We start from the raw sequence: 19,943 nt of genomic DNA, 5'->3' as shown, positions 1-19,943 counted from the left end.
AGGCCTCACAGAAGTACTGCTGCTGAGTCGCTCAGTGCCCTTGGTCTGATTTCAGCTTTTCTTTTTTTTGTGAGGGCAGTGGAAGAACTGGGTGGTTATATCGAATGGTATAGGAACACATACGAATATATAAGCTCTTGCTCACAGTTGTGGTATGGGAGACATTACTCAAAGATTTAGACTGCAAGCCTGATGCCCAAGTATGACACATCCATAAGCCATGTGTTTCAGAAGAAACACTGCAAAATACAAGAGAAACATCCCAATGTAAAGTAAAAGTGAAATTCATACCACATCTATAACAGGTACCAAGCAGCTTAATCTCACAAGTAGTTGTCTGATGATGGGGAGTGCCAAGGTAACTGAACTGACACTGCTGGTTGATAAATAAGGCTTCTCCTGGAGAGCAAAGTCAAGGATAGGAAACAAGAAGTAAAAAAAAAAAAAAAAAAAACACGACACCTATGTGATTCAAAGCCAAGGAGAGATACAAAATTACTTATGTTCACTTTTCACTAAATGGAGCACAGGATATTTCCCAGGTAGTTAAAAAGTGGAGAACTGATTGTTTTTAAGAGAACTAACCACTTGCTGCTGGTATGGTAGTTGGTACCCTCTAAGATGTGCTACAAACCGAAACAGCTACAAAGACAAAGAATGGGAAGGGATAGTCACACTGCACAGACTGGAGAAGGATCCTGAGGAACTTCAGAAGACTGCATGGGTGGAGAAAACCAGATATACAGCCACAAGCAGGGATATTATGGCTGTCCTGAAAGGAACTGGTATAGTCCCAAGGCTTCTTTTTCTGGCAGCCATTGTGGACACAGCAGGATGGAAGGTAGTTGTCATGAAGAATCAGTCTCCACTGGGGCTAATGACTATTTCTCCTCAGATGAGCTACAGAACAAGAATTTGGCATGACCAGACAGGTATACCATTGTCATTCTTCATGGACAGGGTAGCAATATGCATACTATCTGACATATAATTGGCTTTTTTCAAATGCTGGCATTCACAAAGGGGTGAGCAGAGTAGAGAGCCATGGTATCCTGCCATCAGAAGCCAGGTGGAAAGAAAATAATCTATGGCTGTGGTCACGTATCATACAGCTCAATCATCCCCAAATAGAAGACTCTATAAAAGTATGAACCTATTACACTTGGATAGGGCACACTGAGTGAAGAATATCTTAACAAAATATCTATTTGGGACTCTGTTGATGATGTTATAATTATGAGGGGAAACGGAGAGAAACACAACATTGTAGGAAACATTAACATTTCCCTCTCATTCTTCAATGAATCAAAAAAAAAAATGTGTTGTGAAGCCAGACGATGTTGTTGGTAACATGCATTATTCATTCCATAAAATTTAGGGAGTAGCTACTATAAGACACAATCAGAACAAAATCGTAACAGACACACACTAAAGATAATGAAAAAGTAGGCTATGGAGAATTGACGTTCTGGTAGGCACAAACAAGCAAAGAACCATAACAAGTACATAAGGATGCTCAGAGGACAACATGCATCAAGAAAAGGAGGGAAATGGGAACTGTGCATTTAGGTGGGGGTGGGAGTGGAGGGGTCACAAGAGATGAGATGAGATGCTGAGGGTCAGGTACATGGAAACCAAATGTTAAATCAAACACATGAGAAGAGGGGAACCCTGTGGATACCTTCAGGGAAAGTTCCAGGCAGAAGGAACACGGGGTAAAAGTCTGTACCTACTTTAGGAGCAATAGGACGTTAGTACAGCCAGAGGGGACTGAGAAGGGAGGGGAGAACTATGAGAGAAAGAAAGAGAGAGGACTAGTGAACAGAGCACATGTGGCCTGGTGGGTACAGGCAAGGACTTGTGATTTACCCTGAATGACATGAGGCCTGCCAGCTTTGAGCAGACACCATATGACAGGACTGTTGTCTTAACAGCATTACTCTGGCTACTGGATTGGTCATGGGGAGCGAAGAGAAGGACAATGAGGCAGGGAGACAGTTGGAAAGCAATTCCCACAATCCAGGGGGAACAGATGGACTTGGGTCAGGGCAGTAGCAGCAGAGGTGGTAAGACATCAGATTCTGCATCTGCTCTGACGAGAGAGCTCACAGGGTTTTTCCTGACCAATGGAAAATGAGGGGGGAGTAAAAGAGCCCAATGACACCGGATTCTGTCCCAGTTGCCGCTCTTCCAGGCCAGCTCTCTGCTGTGGCCCGGTAGTGCAGTGGAGGATGGTCCAAGTGCTTGGGCCCTGCACCCATGGGAGACCAGGAGAAGCACCTGGCTCCTGCCATCGGATCAGCGCGGTGCGCCGGCTGCAGCGCGCCAGCCGCGGCGGCCATTGGAGGGTGAACCAACGGCAAAGGAAGACCTTTCTCTCTGTCTCTCTCTCTTACTATCCACTCTGCCTGTCAAAAAGTAAAAAAAAAAAAAAAAAAAAAAAAAAAAAGAGCCCAATGAAAGATGAATGACTAAGAGAAGAGGATCCACATCGTTACCTGTGACTGGGAATGTAGCAAGTGAAGGAAGTTTACATGGATGGATGGAATAGTTCTGCATGGGGCTTCTTAACTTGGATGGACTCTTAGGCAGTGAATTCCAAAGGAAGGGCAACAGCCCACAGAGAGGAGGGGAGGCAGTGCTGAGATTTGAAGAGGAAAGCTAGTTGTGAGGTGCCAGGGCAGGCCTGCATAGAGACCCAAGAGAGGAGAACCATAAGCACTTGGAATAAGTACGAGGCAGGAAGATGCTTTCGCTTTGGCAGGGACACAGCACTCATGCCTTATAACCTAGTCCAAAGGCTGTGGCTTTTGCTGGCCTCCTAGCCTCTAGGTACAGGTGTGCTGCTACTGGAGAGGGTGGCATGGGCTTTTCCACTAAGGAAAAGCGTTACTTGCGTTTATGCTGACTTTTTCAGTTGGCCCAAGAGCCACAAGCAGGAGGAAGACACACGACAGTAAAGCAGGTGATCCACCCGGACTTCTGGCTTCTCTGAAACTGCACCTTAACTTCGCTCATAGGAAAAAGCACACACAGTGAGGTGGTTTCACCAATCTGAAAATGAGACATTGCCCAGAAAAAGTCCTCAGAAGAAAAGGGAAACCAGGGAGACCCCTCACTTCATGTCCCATGGGAGAGGAGCGGCACTGGCTTAGGAACAAGCATCAAAGCCTAGCTGACTCACTTGGCTCAAACTGTTGTAGGGGCTGCTGACTGCTCCCACACAGTGAGTGCTTCATTCCACATCCCAGTGCTGGTACCAAGGGACCAAGAGCCACCAGGCTTCCAGACAAGGGGAGACATGTCCCACTGTGGCCAGTCTGACAAACGCCTGACCCCACATCAGACCCTGGAGGTTCACACCCTTTCCTCAAACTGGATTTCTTCTCCCACACTGGGGAAGGCAGGGAATCTCTTTGAGTACAGGGGTCTGTATCTACCTCCCTATATACCCACACATGTGCATATCTGTACACAGAGATGATCAGCTTTTTCTTCCAGGGAGAGCCTCCCTCCCATCTTGTGACCTATGGATTTGCTGACAACAAATTAAATCCAAAGGTGGGAGGAGGTCCCTGCTGAAATATACTTGAACCTTTAAAGAGAAACTCACACATAACGCATCAAACAAAGGAAGGAAAACATAAGGCAGGAGATGAGACGTTTTCCTTCACTGTCTTTCCAGTGTCCCAGAAAATTCCAAGTTGCAGATGCAAAGCAGCTTGAAGAAGTAATCTGCCTCCTCTAGCACCCTGTCTGGTGTTCCCGTGTCACTACAAAGGTTAAATGAGGGACGATCAAAGGCCTTCACAACCTGCACAGAAAATACGTGTAATGAAAAAATCGTGCATAGACTTGGAACTTTTTACACCAAAATCAACGTACCTTTTAATCTGATGCTTCCACGAACTTTCCAAAGCCCACTCTTAAGGCAAAAGCCCACCAACCCACCAGCCAGTCCCAACCATCTCCTGCACTCTCCCTCTCCAGCTACTCAAATACTTCACCCTTGCTTTGTCTGCTTCCACTTCTTTTGCATCAGATCTCGTTTTCTAGGACATTTGGTCCAGGATCCTAAAAGGCAGCTTATCCATCAAATTCCAGATCTCATTGTGTTCGTTCTCTCTGGAGGCCTGTTTGCTGGATGTCACTTCACTGTGAACACATCTACAAGAGAACCATAGCGAGTGACAGGTCTATAACTTCAACTCCTCTCTCAGCCCCCGAGCTGGGATGACTAAAGGATCCCACTGCTGCCCACCAGAGAACATGCGTTCACATACTCAGTGATGTTACTTACACACAACGTTGTTGTCATCAGTTCCGCCTTCACTACAAGCCACAAGATTCCTTATAACATCATAGTCGTGGTCACTTGTGCCAATTCCATGAAGTTGCCACAACTATGCAGGACATACAGCACCATGGGGCCCATACCAAACCGTCACCAGAATTAAGATACACCACCTGGGGTCAGCTTAGCACAGTGGGGTAAGGTGCCACCTGTAGCACTAGCATCCCATGTAGCTGCAAGTTTTAGTCCTGGCTGCTCCACTTCTGATCCAGCTCCCTGCTGATGTGAATGGGAAAGCAGCAGAAGATGGCCCAAGTTTCTGGGCCCAGTACCCAAATGGGAGACCTGGAAGAAGCTCTGGTCTTCTGGTTTTGGCCTGGTCTAGCCCAGGTCATTGCAGCCACTTGGGGAGTGAACCAGGGGATGGAAGATCTCTCTCTGTAATTCTGCCTTTCAAAAATAAATAAATATTAAATACATGTATTCCACCAGCTTTGTGCTGACAGAAGGGAGGCCTGTCACTGACATACTCTCCACTATAGTAGACGAGCTCTGTGGTGCCCTAACCTAGAAGATCCCAGGACCCATAAGGAAGGCCAGAAGGGAAGGCAGGGCACACAGAGAAAGGCAACTAGGCCTCCCCACTCTCTGCACTCCTTAGCTTCCGTGGAAAGATGCCTTTGGCCTAAGCGCTCAGGGCCCTGATAGAGCAGCTTGTGCGGTACACACTCTGGCGTGGGCACTTCCTCACCCCACATGGCCCTTCTATCAAGAGTTTTCCATTCTGACGCTAGTTTTGAGTCTGGGAGCAAACACAGCAAACCTGTCTACACTGTGAGCTCAGCTCTGTTAACCAGCCACTAACAACGCAGAACCAGCATTTCAGGACCATGAAAGCCACGCAGCAGCATCCCTAATGCCTTTAAACATCATTGTTGGAAGGAGACGACCCTAACTACCTCGTCTAACTGGGAATCCGTCCACCGCCTGTCTTTGTCGCATCACTCCTTTTATTCTCTTACTATCCCTTAGCCCTACGCTGAACACTGTTAGTGCGTTTATCGTCTGTCTTCACCCAAGGGGATGAATGCTCCTTGAGAACAGGGCACTCGTGTCTTTTAACCGTCTTGGGTGCCCGGGCTCGAAAGCAGTGTCTGGTACACAACACGTACCCAAGGCACACCGGCTTCGAGGGGAGAGGCTGTGCGGGAGGCTGGGAAAGGACGTCCTTAGAAGGCGTTCCAGGGCTAGCAGGCTTTCGCTCACTCAAGCACCCAGCCCCTTACCTTACTTACAAAGAAAAGGAACAGGAAAAACTTCCCGCCAAACTTTCAACGCCATGATGATGCAGCTGCCTTGGGAATTCCGTACAGCACGAATGCGCATGCCCAGCACGACTAAGTGTGTCCATTTTCGCTGCACGGCCCGAGCTACGGTTAGAAAGGTTCCGAAGACTAACGCCTACTTCCTCTTCGCTCTCACTCCTCCCAGCAATGTCCGCAACCACGCTGAGCAGAAGAAACCGCCCATAGAGCAGACTCTACGCCCTGCTTACGGAGGAGCGGCAGCAATTCAGCACATACCCGATACTCGCCAGCAGCCTCAGCGCTCCCGCCCCCGGAAGGGACAGGCTCTAACAGAGGAACTTCCTGCTCCTGTTGCTATGGCTTCGGGGCGGGACTTCAGGAGCCCCCTGGCGTCACAATTGCAAATCCACTTCCGGGGCAACACCACGAGCTACCGGGTGGGCTGCTTGCGCGGACAGCGGTGGCTTCCCGCTTGCCGTTTGTGTTGCTTTATCCGGTTAGTGGAATGATGAGGTCCTAAACAGCCCAAACGGGCGCAAAGCGAACGTTCTCTTAAGACCTTTGTCGTCCTTTGTTGAAACTTTGACCATGTGGGGGCAGTGTGGTAATACAAATGCCCGCCTCTCGGCTCTGCCTCCGCCCTTCATGTTTGGAAAACAGTTACTCCTCAAAGTGAAAATTCCTCCTTTAAAGAGGTAAGTATGTTTTAAGCTAGCCTTGCAGCTCCTACTGTTTCTTAAATATCTCCTAATCTAATGAACAACAAATTATTTTTAAAGTGAATTTCTTTGATTGCCAGGGGCCTGTAAGATTTCTCATCTTTCCAGTTTTTCTAGCCAAACTGCCACATTTTTAGCTGGGCTTTTTGTAACTCTTTTTGTTCATTAAATGCAAACATGCTGTATTAACTATTGGGCCCTCAGAAAATAGAAATGAGGAAGTAGGTATCACCTCAATGCCACTATGCATATATGATTACCTATATTTTTGTGTGTTGCCTTTTTATGAACGTGATATAAGGCTGGTAGCCACGCCCCCCCCATGTAATCCTATCCAGCCACCTGTTAATCAAATGACCCTTACCCCAGGATGTACATCCCTTGACCTGGGGGCAGAACCATGTAATCACTCTCTAGGCTTGGCAATGGAGAGGAGTATTGCTCTTTCTCTCCTGCTTTTCATGTGAACCTAGCGCAAGTAGATTACTGAAATCTGTCTCATTCTTTCTCTTCTTTGCCCGCTCTTGCTGAACAATGCCAACGTGTTTGTTTTCCTCACCTTGAAATGAAATCTATCACTTTACATATGTATTTGTTCCTGTACTTAGAATGCTTCTCTAAGTAAGAGACAAGAGTCTGGAGTAGGAATTTAGACCCAACCTAGCCACAACACATTGGCGGAGCCAGCCAGGAGAGAGTTCACTCCAGAAACAACAGTGTTAGGTAAGTGGAATTAAACTGGTTTCTGTCTCAGGAACACGTGTTTCTAAATCCCGAAACTCTCCCCTAGTCTCTTCTCTCGGCTAAAATGCAAATGTTGATATCTTATTCTTTTTTTTTTATTTTTTATTTTTTTTTTGATTCTTTTTATCTTATTCTTTCTAATTTTGATAGTTGTAGGGGAGGAGAGGCCAATACAGACTGTTAGCATTAATGGGATTTGGGCAAAGAGGGAAAAGGTGGGCCAGTTTGTGAATGCTTGCGATTTATAACTTTCCAAGCTGTGTGTAACATGTTTTTAATGATAATTTTTATTAGGTAAGTTAGAACTTTGGCTTTATGGAATGATTTTACAGTTACCATTCTTTGGTCTCTGGTTTTTCCATTTCAATCAGGCATGCTAGAGTGGCTTTTCATTTGCTAATATTGGGTATCACCTGGTGGGGCAGGCTAGGGAAACAGGTTTTGTTGCTTAGTAACCTCAGCTAGCATCTAGAAGGTGGGACTCCAAACATGGCAAAAGCTGCACTTCCTGCCGCCTAGGGTGGGACTTCCACCCCAATATGGTGGCTCCCAGTGAAAACTCGGTGGTTGTCAAGATGGCGGCGCTCATGGGGACTTCCGCCCTTACCAGAAGATGGGCAACAGACCTCACCCCAAGATGGCGGCCCCCATAGCCAATCACATGCTGCACTACTGGTAAGCAGTGAGATATTTTTTATTTTAGTTTTTTTGTATTGGCTTACGATGTTCCTCTGTCAGGTGTCTTCTGTGGGTCACTGGGACCTCAGTGATGATGGGTCACCTAGGTCATAAGCCTTAGGCATGGCAGTATAAACTCTGAGAATTTTCAGGGTGAAATAGCCAAGGAGTTACTGGATACTTTGCAATATTGACAAGCCTGTATGTTCTTGCCACCAATTCAGAGAAGGATTCCGAATACTGGCATAAATGAACGAGGCAACATGATAAGTTTTAAGCTTTTTATTCAGTGAGAGAAATGCATAGGAGAGTGATGGCGTTAGTCTAAGCAAGAAGGGAAAGTCTGGAAATTAAATTGGAATCCATACCAAGCAGAAAGCAGGCCAAAAGCCACGTGAAGCAAGTGTTTTGAGCAGCTATTAACAGCTTATGGGCAGCGCGTAGGCCATGTGCCCCATAGGTACAGGGCAGCAAAGGTCCATAATGACGAAAGAGGGTAAGAAGGGCTGGGCCCACCATGTTTCAGGCCTTTAATCCACTTCAAAAGGGGAGTGGTTAATTAGCCTGATTTGGCAGGTGGGCACATAGGTGTGGCCACAAAGGGGGATGGGATCACACAGGGGGCGTGGTGAAGGCGTGGTCTTCCAGCTCACAAACCTGTTGACTTTTTCTTTTTTATCTATTTGAAAGAGTGACACAGAGAGAGAGAGAGAGGTATTCCATCCGCTGGTTCACTCCCCAGATGGCCACGACTGCCGGAACTGCACCGATCCAAAGCCAGGAGCCAGGAGCTTCTTCCAGGTCTCCCACGTGGGTGCAGGGGCTCAAGGACTTAGGCCATCTTCTGCTGCTTTCCCAGGCAATAGCAAAGAGCTAGATTGGAAGAGGAGCAGCCAGGACTAGAACTGGCACCTATATGGGATGCCAGCACTTCAGGCCAGGGCTTAAACCCGCTGCGCCACAGCACTGGCCCCCAAACCTGATTGTTTTATTCTGTATACCAGCCTACAACAAAGGAATTCACTTAGAATTCTGGGGACTTGTTTTATCACCCAGGAATTCAGCCTCCTGGTGTGAGGTGTGATCTGGATTTCTGTATCCAGCAATGGTTGTGGCAATCTCTGAGTTTATTTGGAGCTCTCTGGAAAAGCTCCGTCATGCATGTATGTGCCTCCAAGTATACTGGCATTTTGTGATGGTGGTATCGACCCTCGTGGCCAGCTACTCCAGGTGTGGTGGTTTCGTGTATATATATATATATATATATATATATGTATATGAGGGGCATTGGATAGTAATTAACATGCAGGAAGGCCACTCAGAAGCCTGGTTGAAACAGCCCTTAGTGGGCTGGGTAGAATAATGGACCCCATTCTGGGTACAAAAGGAGACTAAGGCGCCAAAATTGCAAGTAATACAATGGATCCAAGTCACATGCTTAAGCATAATTAGGCTTCTGGAGAGCCATGTCTATTTTTTTCTTAGTTCCTACAAAGAGTGTTCATCTGTATAATTCTGCATGCATTCTGTGGACTCAGTTCTAAGGGTACAATTTGAAAACTAGCCATAGGACCCCAAATTTCCATGAACTGGATGGTAAAAGCAGCATTTTAAGTGTTTAGTGATAACATACATAGGATAGAATGCTCCACCATGGGAAGCAGTCCATTCAGCAGACTCACACAATGGCAGTTGCTCTAAGTAGCCTTCAATGGTTCCATGTTGGTCTCCCTGTAATACTCCTATTCTGCCTGTTTTGAAACCAAATGGAAAGTACAGAATGGTTCTTCAAGATCTCAGGGTGTTAATGAGGCAGTTGTTCCAATTCATCCTCTTCTGCTAAACCCTTGCTTAAAGGATGCTTTCTTCTGCATCCATTAACCCAGAATCTAGGAGAACTGGGATACAGAGTTTCCCCAACAAAACCTCAGATTTCTAAACAGGAGGTAAACTACCTAAGGATATATCTTGACTCCAGGAAAGTGTGCTGTTAAACTCACAAGAAAGGAAGTTATTTCATGTATAGGGCCACCACAGATGAAAAAGCAGCTAAGGACATGTCTGGGTGTAGCATGATTTTGTAGAATATGGATTCCAGGATTTGGATTAATAACCAAACCTTTGTATGAGGGCCCTGGCACAAACACACTTTATGGGATAGGAGACCTACCAAAAACCTTCCGAAGAATTAAAGAGTTGTTAATAGAAGCTCCACCACTAGGAATCCTTAACCCGAGTAAGCCATTCATCTTGTTTATAGCAGAGAAACGGGGTTGCTCTAGGAGTACTGACTAAAATATTGGATCAGCTTCCATGACCGGTGGCCTATTTTCCTAAGTAGCTGCATTCAGGGGCCACAGGGCAGCCTGCATGCTTAAGGGCTGTTGCTGCTACAGCAATGTTGATGGAGGAAGCCACCAAGCTGACTCTAGGCCTGCCACTTGAAGTTCAAACTCCACACCAGGTGCAAGGGGTTTTAGAAATTAAAGGATGTGAATGACTAACAGGAGGTATCTCACAAAAGATCAGGACCTACTGTTAGACTCACCTGAGATAATTCTTAAAGTGTGCCAAATCCACAACCCAGTGACTTTGTTACCACCTGAGGGTAATGAAGAATTAACTCATTCTTGTGCAGAAACTGTAGGACAAGTGTATTGTAGTAGGCCTGACCTATGAGATGAGCCTCTAGAAAATCCAGATGTTGAGAGGTTTACTGATGGCAGTTGTTACATGAAGGAAGACGTTAGGAAGGCAGGTTATGCCATAGTGGATCTTATGCAGGTAATAGAAGCTCAGGTATTGCCAAATAATACTTAAGCTCAAAAGGCTGAACGTATCACATTAACTAGAGCTTTGCAATGAGGAAAAGGCCATCAAGTTAATGTATATAGAGATTCCAAATATGCTTCCCTTGTGTTACATGAACATGCAGCAATTTGGAGTGAAAGAGGCCTATTGGCCACGAAGACTTCCCTCCATTAAGTGTGGAAAGGAGATATTAGCTCTACTTCAGGCAGTACTGGAACCTCTAGAAGTGGCTGTCATTCACTGTAAGGGACACCAAAAGGAAAACAGCAGTATTAGGGAAATGGCAGCAAAAAAAGAGCTGCTGCACAGGGAGCTCTGGAAATGGCTCTAATACCTTAGCCCGTAGTGATAACTAAAAAGCCTCACTATACTGAGCCTGCGATCAAATGGGCCCAACAACGAGGTTATACTAAAGATGCGAGTGGATGGTGGACTTTTAGATCATAAATTTATCCTCCCAGTGGCCTCTCACTGGAAGATTATTAAGGAAATACATGATTGTACCCAACTGGGAAGAGGGGCTTTAAGGAAATGGTCTCAAGTATTTGGAGGGGAAGGACTGCATGCTGTCATAAGGGAAGTAACTCATTTCTGTCTCTTTTGTTTATGAAATAACCCTAGTGGTCATGTTAGGCCACCTCCTTTCCTGACTTCTGTACAAAGAAGAGTAACATACTCAGGTGAAGATTGACAGATTCATGCCTCCAGCAAATAATTAACAAATATCTTCTAGTTTTTATTCACAGGATGGATAAAAGCTTTTCCTAGTTGAACAGAAAAGGCACAAGGGGTATCCAAAGCCTTACTAAAGGACATAGTGCCATGCTGTGGAGTTCCAAGGTCACTCCAGAGAGAATAGACCCTCATTTGTGTCTGAAATAACTTAACAAGTAGCTACTGCTCTAGGAGTTTCTTATCTCCAAGCTTCTTGGAGACCTCAGTCTCCAAGTTAATTATAATCCTTTTTTTTAAAGATTTATTTATTTGAAAGTCAGAGTTACACAGAGAGAGAAGGATAGGCAGAGAGAGAAAGAGTGATCTTCTATTCCTTGGTTCACTCCCCAAATGGCTGCAATGGCCGGAGCTGCACCAATCTAAAACGAGGAGCCAGGAGCTTCCTCCAGGTCTCCCATGTGGGTGCAGGGACTGAAGGACTTGGGGCCATCTTCCACTGCTTTCCCAGGCGATAACAGAGAGCTGGCTAGGAAGTGGAGCAGCTGGGAGTCGAACCAGCACCCATATGAGACGCTGGCACTGCAGGCTTTACCTGCTATGCCACAGTGCCGGTTCCTAATTTTAATTTTTTTTTTTTAATTTATTTGACAGGTAGAGTTATAGACAGAGACGGAGAGAAAGGTCTTCCTTCCGTTGGTTCACCCCCCAAATGACCGCTACGGCCAGAACTGCACCCATCTGAAGCCAGGAGCCAGGTGCTTCTTCCTGGTCTCCCATGCAGGTACAGGACCCAAGCACTTGGGCCATCCTCCACTGCTTTCCCTGGCCACAGCAGACAGCTGGACTGGAAGAGGAGCAGCTGGGACTAGAACTGGTGCCCATATGGGATGCGGATGCCGCAGGTGGAGGATTAACCAAGTGAGCCATGGCCTGGCCCCCTAATTATAATCTTAAGAAAATTCTCGCTAAGCTTTGCCAAGAGACCTCAGAAACATGACTTAAGCTATTGCTTGTTGCCCTCCTCAGGATGGGAAATGCTACAGGTCTTTTGGATTGCAACTCTTTTTTTGCCACTTGGTACTTTGTCTTGGGTAAATGAAGACTGAGCCACAAGGATAATGGAGGGTGAGCAAGAAGAAAAGTTTACTGAGCAAAAAGAGAAACAAAAGCTCCTGGCAGAGGTGAGAGCAGTCTCAGGAGAGGTGGCCCCTATGGGAGAGTTATCTAGAGGTTTACACCCTTTGGTGTGAGGAAATTTGTACAGGGTTTTGCAAACATGTAATTTAGTCACTGATGGCCTTCTGTTTGCTGGGGAGTAGCTATCTGGAGCTGGACGGGTCCAGCTATGACTATCCTGTTTTGTTTTCAGTGTGTCTATCTTGTTTTTGAGTAGTGGGGGGGGGGGGCATTTTCATTCCCTCTGCATGTGAGGCTTGCATGACAGGTTTGCTTGAGTCTGCTTCTGCATATCAGGCTTGAGTCTCCCTGCATGGTGGCCCTATTGGTCACCTAAATTTACTGCTTTTTTCAGACCTGTCCTCATTTCCCATTCAAGAAACAGAGGTTGTTCCCAGGAAACAAACAGGAGCCTTCTGCCACTTGGAGGTAGAAGAATAGGGGATAGAAGTAGGAGGGATTGTTTTCTGAGGAATGCATGCCTACCAGTCCGGAGGCCACAATCAAGAGATGATGCCAAGTACAGAAGTGTACAGTCTGGGGTCTGTAACTAAAAAGTTAGGCAGGGGCAGGCCACATGTGCTGTGGGTTAAATACTGCTTGAAATGCCTGCATTGCATACTGGAGTTCCTGATTCAAGTCCCATTTACTCCACTTCCTGTGCAGCTTCTTGTTAATGTACCAGGGAGGCAGCACGGGATGGCTCAAGTACTTGGGTCCCTGTCACCCACGTGGGAGATCCACATGGAGTTTTTGACCCCTGGCTTCGGCCTGGCCTAGACTTGGCTGTTCTGGCCTTTTGGGGTGTGAACCAGCATATAGATCTCTCTTTGTGTCTTCTCTCTCATTCTGCCTTCCAAATAAGTAAATTAATTTTTTTGAAAGGTCAGGTGGAAGCCAGTGCTGTGGTGCAGTGGGTTAAGCCACCACTTGCAGGGATGGCATCCCGTTTGGGTGCCAGTTGGAGTCCAGGCAATGGAAGATGGCCTAAGTGTGTGGGCCCCTGCCATCCGCATGGGAGACCCAGAAGCTCCTGGCCCCTAGCTTTGGCCTGGCCTAGTCCTGGCCATTTTGACCATTTGGAGAGTAATCAGTGGAAGGTCTCTCTCTTTTTCTCTCTCTCCTCTTTCCCTGTAATGCTTCCTTTCAAATAAATAAATCTTTTTAAAAATCAGGTGATAATGCTTCCAGTGAAGACTTTTCTTATTGGAAATTTATTCCCAACCTCCTTTCCAAATAATATAACTTCTCAGACTCATTTCAGATCTTGGACTTCACTCAGTGAACATTAACTTTAAATATTCAATAGTGTGGTCCATTTTTCACCATTTAGATTTATTTTGGAAATGCTTTCCAACATTGTATGATTTCCTTCATGGATTTCCTATTAATATTTGCATTCCTATCTTATACTTTGCTTAAGGTTGTTTGCTGACACATAATGAGTGACTAGTATATATCTTTTCAGTGAGTGAACATCTTTGGAATATGGTGTTTTTCCTTTTAAATTATCTTCTTAGGATAACTTTCCGAGACTGAAACAAATACATAAATGAAAGGGTTTGAATCTTTTCATTATTCTTGATGCATATTTCCATGAGAGGCAGTGTCCAGTTTTTATCAAGAACATAGGGTTATTAACTTCGACGAAGCTTTATTATGCCAGCGCTGCCCATACTGGTTGTGTAACAAGACTACACTCTGAGTCACAGTTGTTTGATCTATGAAATCAGGGATATACTAGTTACACTGCACAGAAATACTAACAGAAAGGTGAACACAATAATAGCCATCGTTATAGTCACTGTCACTGGCAATAAAATATTTTCCCACAGCCTTATAAATATTATGTCTTATAATTTTAGACTTAGTTTATTAAGTAGATATGAAATGCAGTGTATTTGTACTCTCTTGCATAATGAATTTCACACATCTTCTACAAGGGTTATCTTCTACATGCTTTTTGTTCTGTGGTGTTTTATTCCTCTTTGAACATTAAGGCATTTAGTGGTATTCTTTTCATAGTTTAATAATTTTGAAATACCTTTAAAATGATTAATGCTTACAAATTTCCTATTTTATTTTCCTCTTTTTCTAGGTTTTGTGGTCCATATTTTCCCTTCTGATTTTTTTTTTATTGCTTTATACTTAGCCTGCAATGTGTTAGCTTTGCCAACTCAGTTACATTGGCCTCCAATGCCTCCTAGGTAGTGTTGGTCAAAAGGAATGAAGGGAAAGTGATTGAGGTAAAGTTTAAGACATTGTCTTCAGGCCATTACAGCATAGATCTTGAATTATATTCAACTCTTGCTACTTTTCTGGCATTCTAATTCTCTTGATTTATCCCCTCCCACCTTCCTGGTCACCCTAATGCCCCTCCCCTTGTCTTCCTTTTCCTTTTGCCCTCCCTCAACTTCCAGCCCACTCTTCTTTCCTTTATGTCTGTGCATTATAAATGCTATGGCTATCAGTGTTAAAACATTGTTTGTAAGCTGATATTTTTTTCTCACAAGTAAATGTAGTATGATAGTTTATTTTTTTGCATCAAATCGTGTAGACAACTAGATGCACAGGTAGTGAACCAACATTTTCCTTTATGTTCTTGGATGGGTAAGGCTAACATCTGAACAAGAAGACCAAGTAAAGCAGATTTTCCTTCCTGATGTGAGTGTACCTCCTGCAGTCACTTGAAAGGCCTAAATAGAATGAAAAGGTTTACCCTCTTCCGAGCAAGAGGGAACTCTTCCTGCCTGTCTTAGAGCTTAGATATTACTTTTGCCCAGAATTTGTTCTAAAATATTAGCTTTGACTCTCCAGGGTCTCCAGCTTGGCAAGTGCAAGTCTTGATACCTGTCAACTTCCAGAAGCAGCACAGGGGAGCCAACTTTTTTTTTTTTTTTTTTAATCTTTGTGTATATAACTTTATTGAAGGCATTAGATGGGTAGATACACCACTTTCATGAACTGGAAAATTCAATTTCATGTAGATACCCGTTTTCCCCAAGTTGACCTAAAGGTTCTAGTGGGTTCCATTCATGATCTCAGGAGTTTTTTATTGGTGAGACTTGATAAGCTGATCCTCAAATTCATCTGGAAGAGCAAGGGCCAAGTAGTGGATTATTCTCAAAGGGAAGGGAACGGGGTAGCTAAGATGACCCGTGGAACAGAAGAGAAAACTTACTCATGGCATACTACGTACGCAGTGGATCACTGTACCACAGGGAAAAGGAATGGCCCGTAGCCATTCACAATGGGCTACATCTCAGAAACAAAGCAGGAAGTGAAGTGGCAAGGTGTAGGAGAGTAAAGTTCGTGTGAGTTCGTTCGTGTAAAATACAAAAGCATGCAAAAGCAGTGCAAGCCCATGTCAGAAAAGCAAAGCAAGGGAACTAGTGCAGGACAATGTCCCCCCACCAGGGAGGGCTCAGTGGGGACCCTGCAGGAAATGGAAACTTTCCCACATAGGTTGAGAGGGGGTTGTTTTACAAATAAATTTGCAGCTCCTTACCATGTAATAAAAATCATGAAGATATCCTGGGGCGAGAGGGATGGCAGGGAGGAGGATTCAGGGCAAATCTGCCAATGCTGATGTGTAGCACCAAGAGCCAGGCACAGTGAGTCCCCAATATCTTTAAAACACCGTAAACCAGCCAACGACCCCAGCAGCTCCATCCTCCTGGGCGTGCACAGAGCCTGCCACAAGGGCCCTGAGGTTAAGCCGAGGGTTAGGGCAGCCATGTCCCACATTAGGGTGTCTGAGTTCAAGTCCCTTTTCTGCTCCTGACTCCAGCTTCCTGGTAATGTGCACCTTGGGGAAGCAGCAGATGATGGCACAAGTAGTTGGGTTCCTGGCACCTGTGTGAGAGGCCTGGACTGAATGCATCTGGTGCAGTTGCAGACATATGGAGAATGATGCAGCGAATGGGAGACTTGCTGCACATCTCTCACAAATTTAAAACAAGGGGGGCGGACCCTTCCTGAGTCCTTAGTCAAGCCTGCTGGAAGGAGGACCTTCCCACATTTTCTGCAGACTTTTACTTAACCCTGTTTTAGACCCAGTCCCTCCTCCCTCCCTTCCCCAGTAACCCTGAGACCCATCTGGTTTCTCTTCCAAACAACTCTTCTACCCCTTCTCGCCCCAGAAGGGTGACTGTCGGGTGAAGTGGGACCTGTGGGGAGGAGAGCACCGGAGCTGCCCTTGACCTACTTTCACTCATCCCTACCGTCTGCCTGTGGCCTCGGCTTTCCTTCCCTGCCACTGGCGGAGTTCCTGAGCCTCTGCAGGGTTCTGGGGGGCCTTCTGCTGGCTTCCTGGCCCTGGGAACTTGCGACCCAACCCCTTTCTGTGCTTCCAAACATTGCCAGCCTCTTTGGCCTGCTGCTGCCTCTCCTCTCACTTTCCTTCCCTGGCTGAATTCGTATCTTTTTTATCTCTTTACTGTCATTTTACTAAGATTCTAAGAGAAAACTTTTGTTTACGCCTGCCACACTGAGCCTGTCTGCTTGCAGTATTTATGCAGGAATCGTTAACAAGGAGTTCTGGAAGAGCAGGCTTCACAGAGGCTTCAGCACCCCCTGCCTCGGGTTTGTTCCCTGCTCGCTTTAGCTGTGCAAGGTGAAGGCGAAAGCAAAGACTTGGAATTGAGCAGGGACCCAGCTCCTTGAGGTATAACCCGCTTCCTCCCAGGATGCGTGTTGGCTGGTGGCCTAGGTTGAGTCCTGCCCCCTTAACTTGCTACCCCATGATCTCACTGAGCTTTAAGATTTTCACCCATTGAGAAAGAAGTGCTGCCCAGTGGCTTGGGTTAGCTAAGAGAGGCTGTGTGAAACTGACAAAGTGCTAGACCTGGGAATGTTTGCCTTCTCACCGCCAGATCCCAGCAGCCTGGCCCCAAGGAGTGGAGCCCTGGCCCCTGAGACCCTCAGGCCTGACAGCAGCCCCAACTTAGGGAGGAACTGGAAATCCAGCAAAGACGGGGAGTGGGGGGTGGGGGCTGTGAGCAGGAAAGTCAGCAGTTGATTAGCCTGGCAGAAGGGCAGCAAGACCCTGAGTTGCAGGCGCTAAGCTGTGCAGGGCCAAGGCCAAGGCCAAGGCCGAGCTGGCATTGCTGGCATTGCCCACTGCAGGCATCAAGGGCCAACCTGCCTCTTCCCCCCTGCCCCCCCCCCCCCCCATGCAGCTTGGGCCCTTCCTGGAGTCAGGAAGCGGTGAGTCCCACTGCCTCCGAGGTCGGGAAGGTGATCCCATCCCTGGGCAGCGGGGAGGCCAGGAAGGGACAGAGCCAGACGAGGGTACAGCGAGGACCCAGGACGGCCTGCAGGTTGTGGCAGGGGCCCAGGTTGTAGGAATGCTGGCCCCAAGCTCACTCCAAACAACAGCATCCCCTGTAAGGACAGCCTGACCGCACACAGCAGCGCCCCCACCACACATGTGTCCATCATGAAGGCCAGGGCAAACTGGGCCAGAGACACTGCCTGTGAACAGCATGAGCCAGGGTAGCAGGAGGAGGGCGGTGGTGTGTAGGGCACCTGAGTGCGCGGCAGGGCTGCCAGCACGAGGCCCAGCAGCATGGAGACATGAGCAGGACACCAGCGGCCTGGAGCAGCCGGCACAGGAAGGGCCCATAGTTGTGGAAGCCCACACAGCGGTCAAGCAGGTGGCAGTGGTGGTCCCGATGCAAGATACAGACGCGGCAGGCAGAGCAATGCCCGCCGTGTGGTGCCACCTGCTTTGACACTGGTAGCAGTACACCTGGCCCAGGCCACAGCCACGGTTGCTAGGATCCGAGCGCAGGAAGAGCCCCATGTTGCCCTGCAGGTTAAGCAGCTGGAAGGCGCCCAGCGTCAGCTGCAGGGCCCTGGCCAGGGGTTCCAGCGGTGGAGGCCCGGGACTCAGCACCAGCATGTAAGTCAGCTCCAGGCCCATGGCAATGGCCCACAGCACCCTGAGCACGAGTGGCGGCCACATGGTCACCCCCTCAGCACACCCAGCCGCCCACGGCAGCCCCATGGCCTGTACCCCAATCTTTTTATAATGAATCTACAAAAATAAGCATTGCTCTATAGATAAATGATAGAAAAATAAATGTTTCAACTTCATATGGTTTCTATCAGTTTGGAGAACTTTGACATATACTGGCTCAGGCAGGATATTTCTTTGAATATAAAGTGCTCAGGTGTCAGACCTTGTGGTTTAAGAAAGCTGAGTAAAACACCCTGAATGCATGGAATATTATGAAAACTCAAAAAGACAATGAATAAAGAAGAAGAAAGAGAAATGCTTCTAGAATCAAGAGGAGGGCACTTTAAATGTGGGTATAGTATAATAAACCAATATGGCCATGTGAAGTTGCTTCATTGATAAGACAACTAGCATTGCCTTGGTGATGAGGTGGCAGGATGCAAGGGCCTATCACCAGCTGTGGACCATCCTCCAACACCAAAGGACATGGACAGTGAATACTGTGTTGGTCAATTCCAGTGAGGTATTTCAGAGAGCCATGATGATACAGGTCCTCAGAACATGCCAGCACTCTTTGAGCCTGTGTGTTTGCCTACAATAGATGACTTTCTTGAATAATGCCTTGCACATTGCCAAAATTTTATGGCCAAACTGTTGTTAGGATGACTGAATTCCTGTCAGTAATGCCAGGATGTTCTCTTATTGCAGTTCAGATCCATGGTTTTAACTGTAGTGTGTTGTTAGAACCAAAGACAAAATCTCTGATGCTGCCTAACTATCTGTCTAATGAACTCCTAACACAATACCAAGGTAAGTGCAGCCTTGTGGGAGAAAGCAAGACTCTTTTCTTGCTCTATGAATGTCTGGCCTAGAAGAAGAATCTCTCCTGAATCTCAAGAAATCTCCCCCGCCAGTCCGCTGGAGGTAGCACATAAGGGTGTGCACAAAACACACCAAAAGATACTCAAAAACTCTGGAGTACTTGGACTTTCTCAAAGAGGTCCTTTGGGTTTCTTGCAGACTGCACCTGAACACCCCTAGTGCTGAGCAAACCCAGCCCTAACATTCTGCTCTTACAACTCCTGAAAGTGTGGAGGGTTCAGCATCACTGACAATCCTAAAGGAAACTGCCTCCTGACAAATCATTTCAGCTTATTTACTGCTCTGTGGTGGATTACTGCCTGGTGGATATTCAGAGCTGGGATAAAAGACATCTGCAAACATTTTGCCAAGGCACAGCATGAGGTGTCCCTCTCTCCCTTGCATCTCCATACCTAAATCTGCATGCAAAATTGAGTAAAGCTCCTTTGTTGGGGCAGGGCCCCAACAAGTGAGTATAATCAGCTGAGCTGCAGGATGGAGCCTCTATTGAGCTAAAGAATAAACTATGACTGGGAGGGACTTCATGGCCAGGGTTGGACAGTGACAAGTGTTACAGTGAACTTCACGGAATCCCCTTTCCCTGGGACACCTGAGTGTCATCATCTCTCCTGCTATGGCCCTTCACCTCTTGGGGTCCGTGTCTCCAGGTGTCAAATCATCTGATGTCTCTGTGCCTTTCTTAATTTTCAGATGTG

The 19,943-nt window shown here is 46.6% G+C and overlaps 1 long non-coding RNA gene and 2 pseudogenes across 15 annotated transcripts in view; 1 reads left to right on the top strand and 2 right to left on the bottom strand.

The window, feature by feature from the left end:
- LOC133752430 (uncharacterized) overlaps window positions 1–5,924 on the bottom strand; it is a 79,261-nt gene extending 73,337 nt beyond the window's left edge. For 10 of the 15 annotated variants that reach the window (XR_009864941.1, XR_009864939.1, XR_009864947.1 and 7 more), the window contains exons 1-3: window positions 5,590–5,870; window positions 4,008–4,167; window positions 292–3,814 (exon numbers count right to left, since the gene is read on the bottom strand). This is a non-coding gene — a long non-coding RNA (uncharacterized LOC133752430). The other 5 variants (XR_009864942.1, XR_009864943.1, XR_009864937.1 and 2 more) reach the window with 5 other exon arrangements.
- A 90-nt stretch (window positions 5,925–6,014) lies between these two features.
- The window catches only part of LOC133753725 (carnosine N-methyltransferase-like), a 53,824-nt pseudogene continuing 39,895 nt past the window's right edge, over window positions 6,015–19,943 (top strand).
- On the bottom strand, window positions 17,603–18,414 carry LOC133753726 (probable palmitoyltransferase ZDHHC24; annotated as a pseudogene).

The sequence above is a fragment of the Lepus europaeus genome, chromosome X (assembly GCF_033115175.1).
Source record: "Lepus europaeus isolate LE1 chromosome X, mLepTim1.pri, whole genome shotgun sequence".
Taxonomy (NCBI): domain Eukaryota; kingdom Metazoa; phylum Chordata; class Mammalia; order Lagomorpha; family Leporidae; genus Lepus; species Lepus europaeus.
The sequence above is the reverse complement of the archived record's forward strand: the minus strand, read 5'-3'. Positions and strand labels throughout refer to the sequence as shown.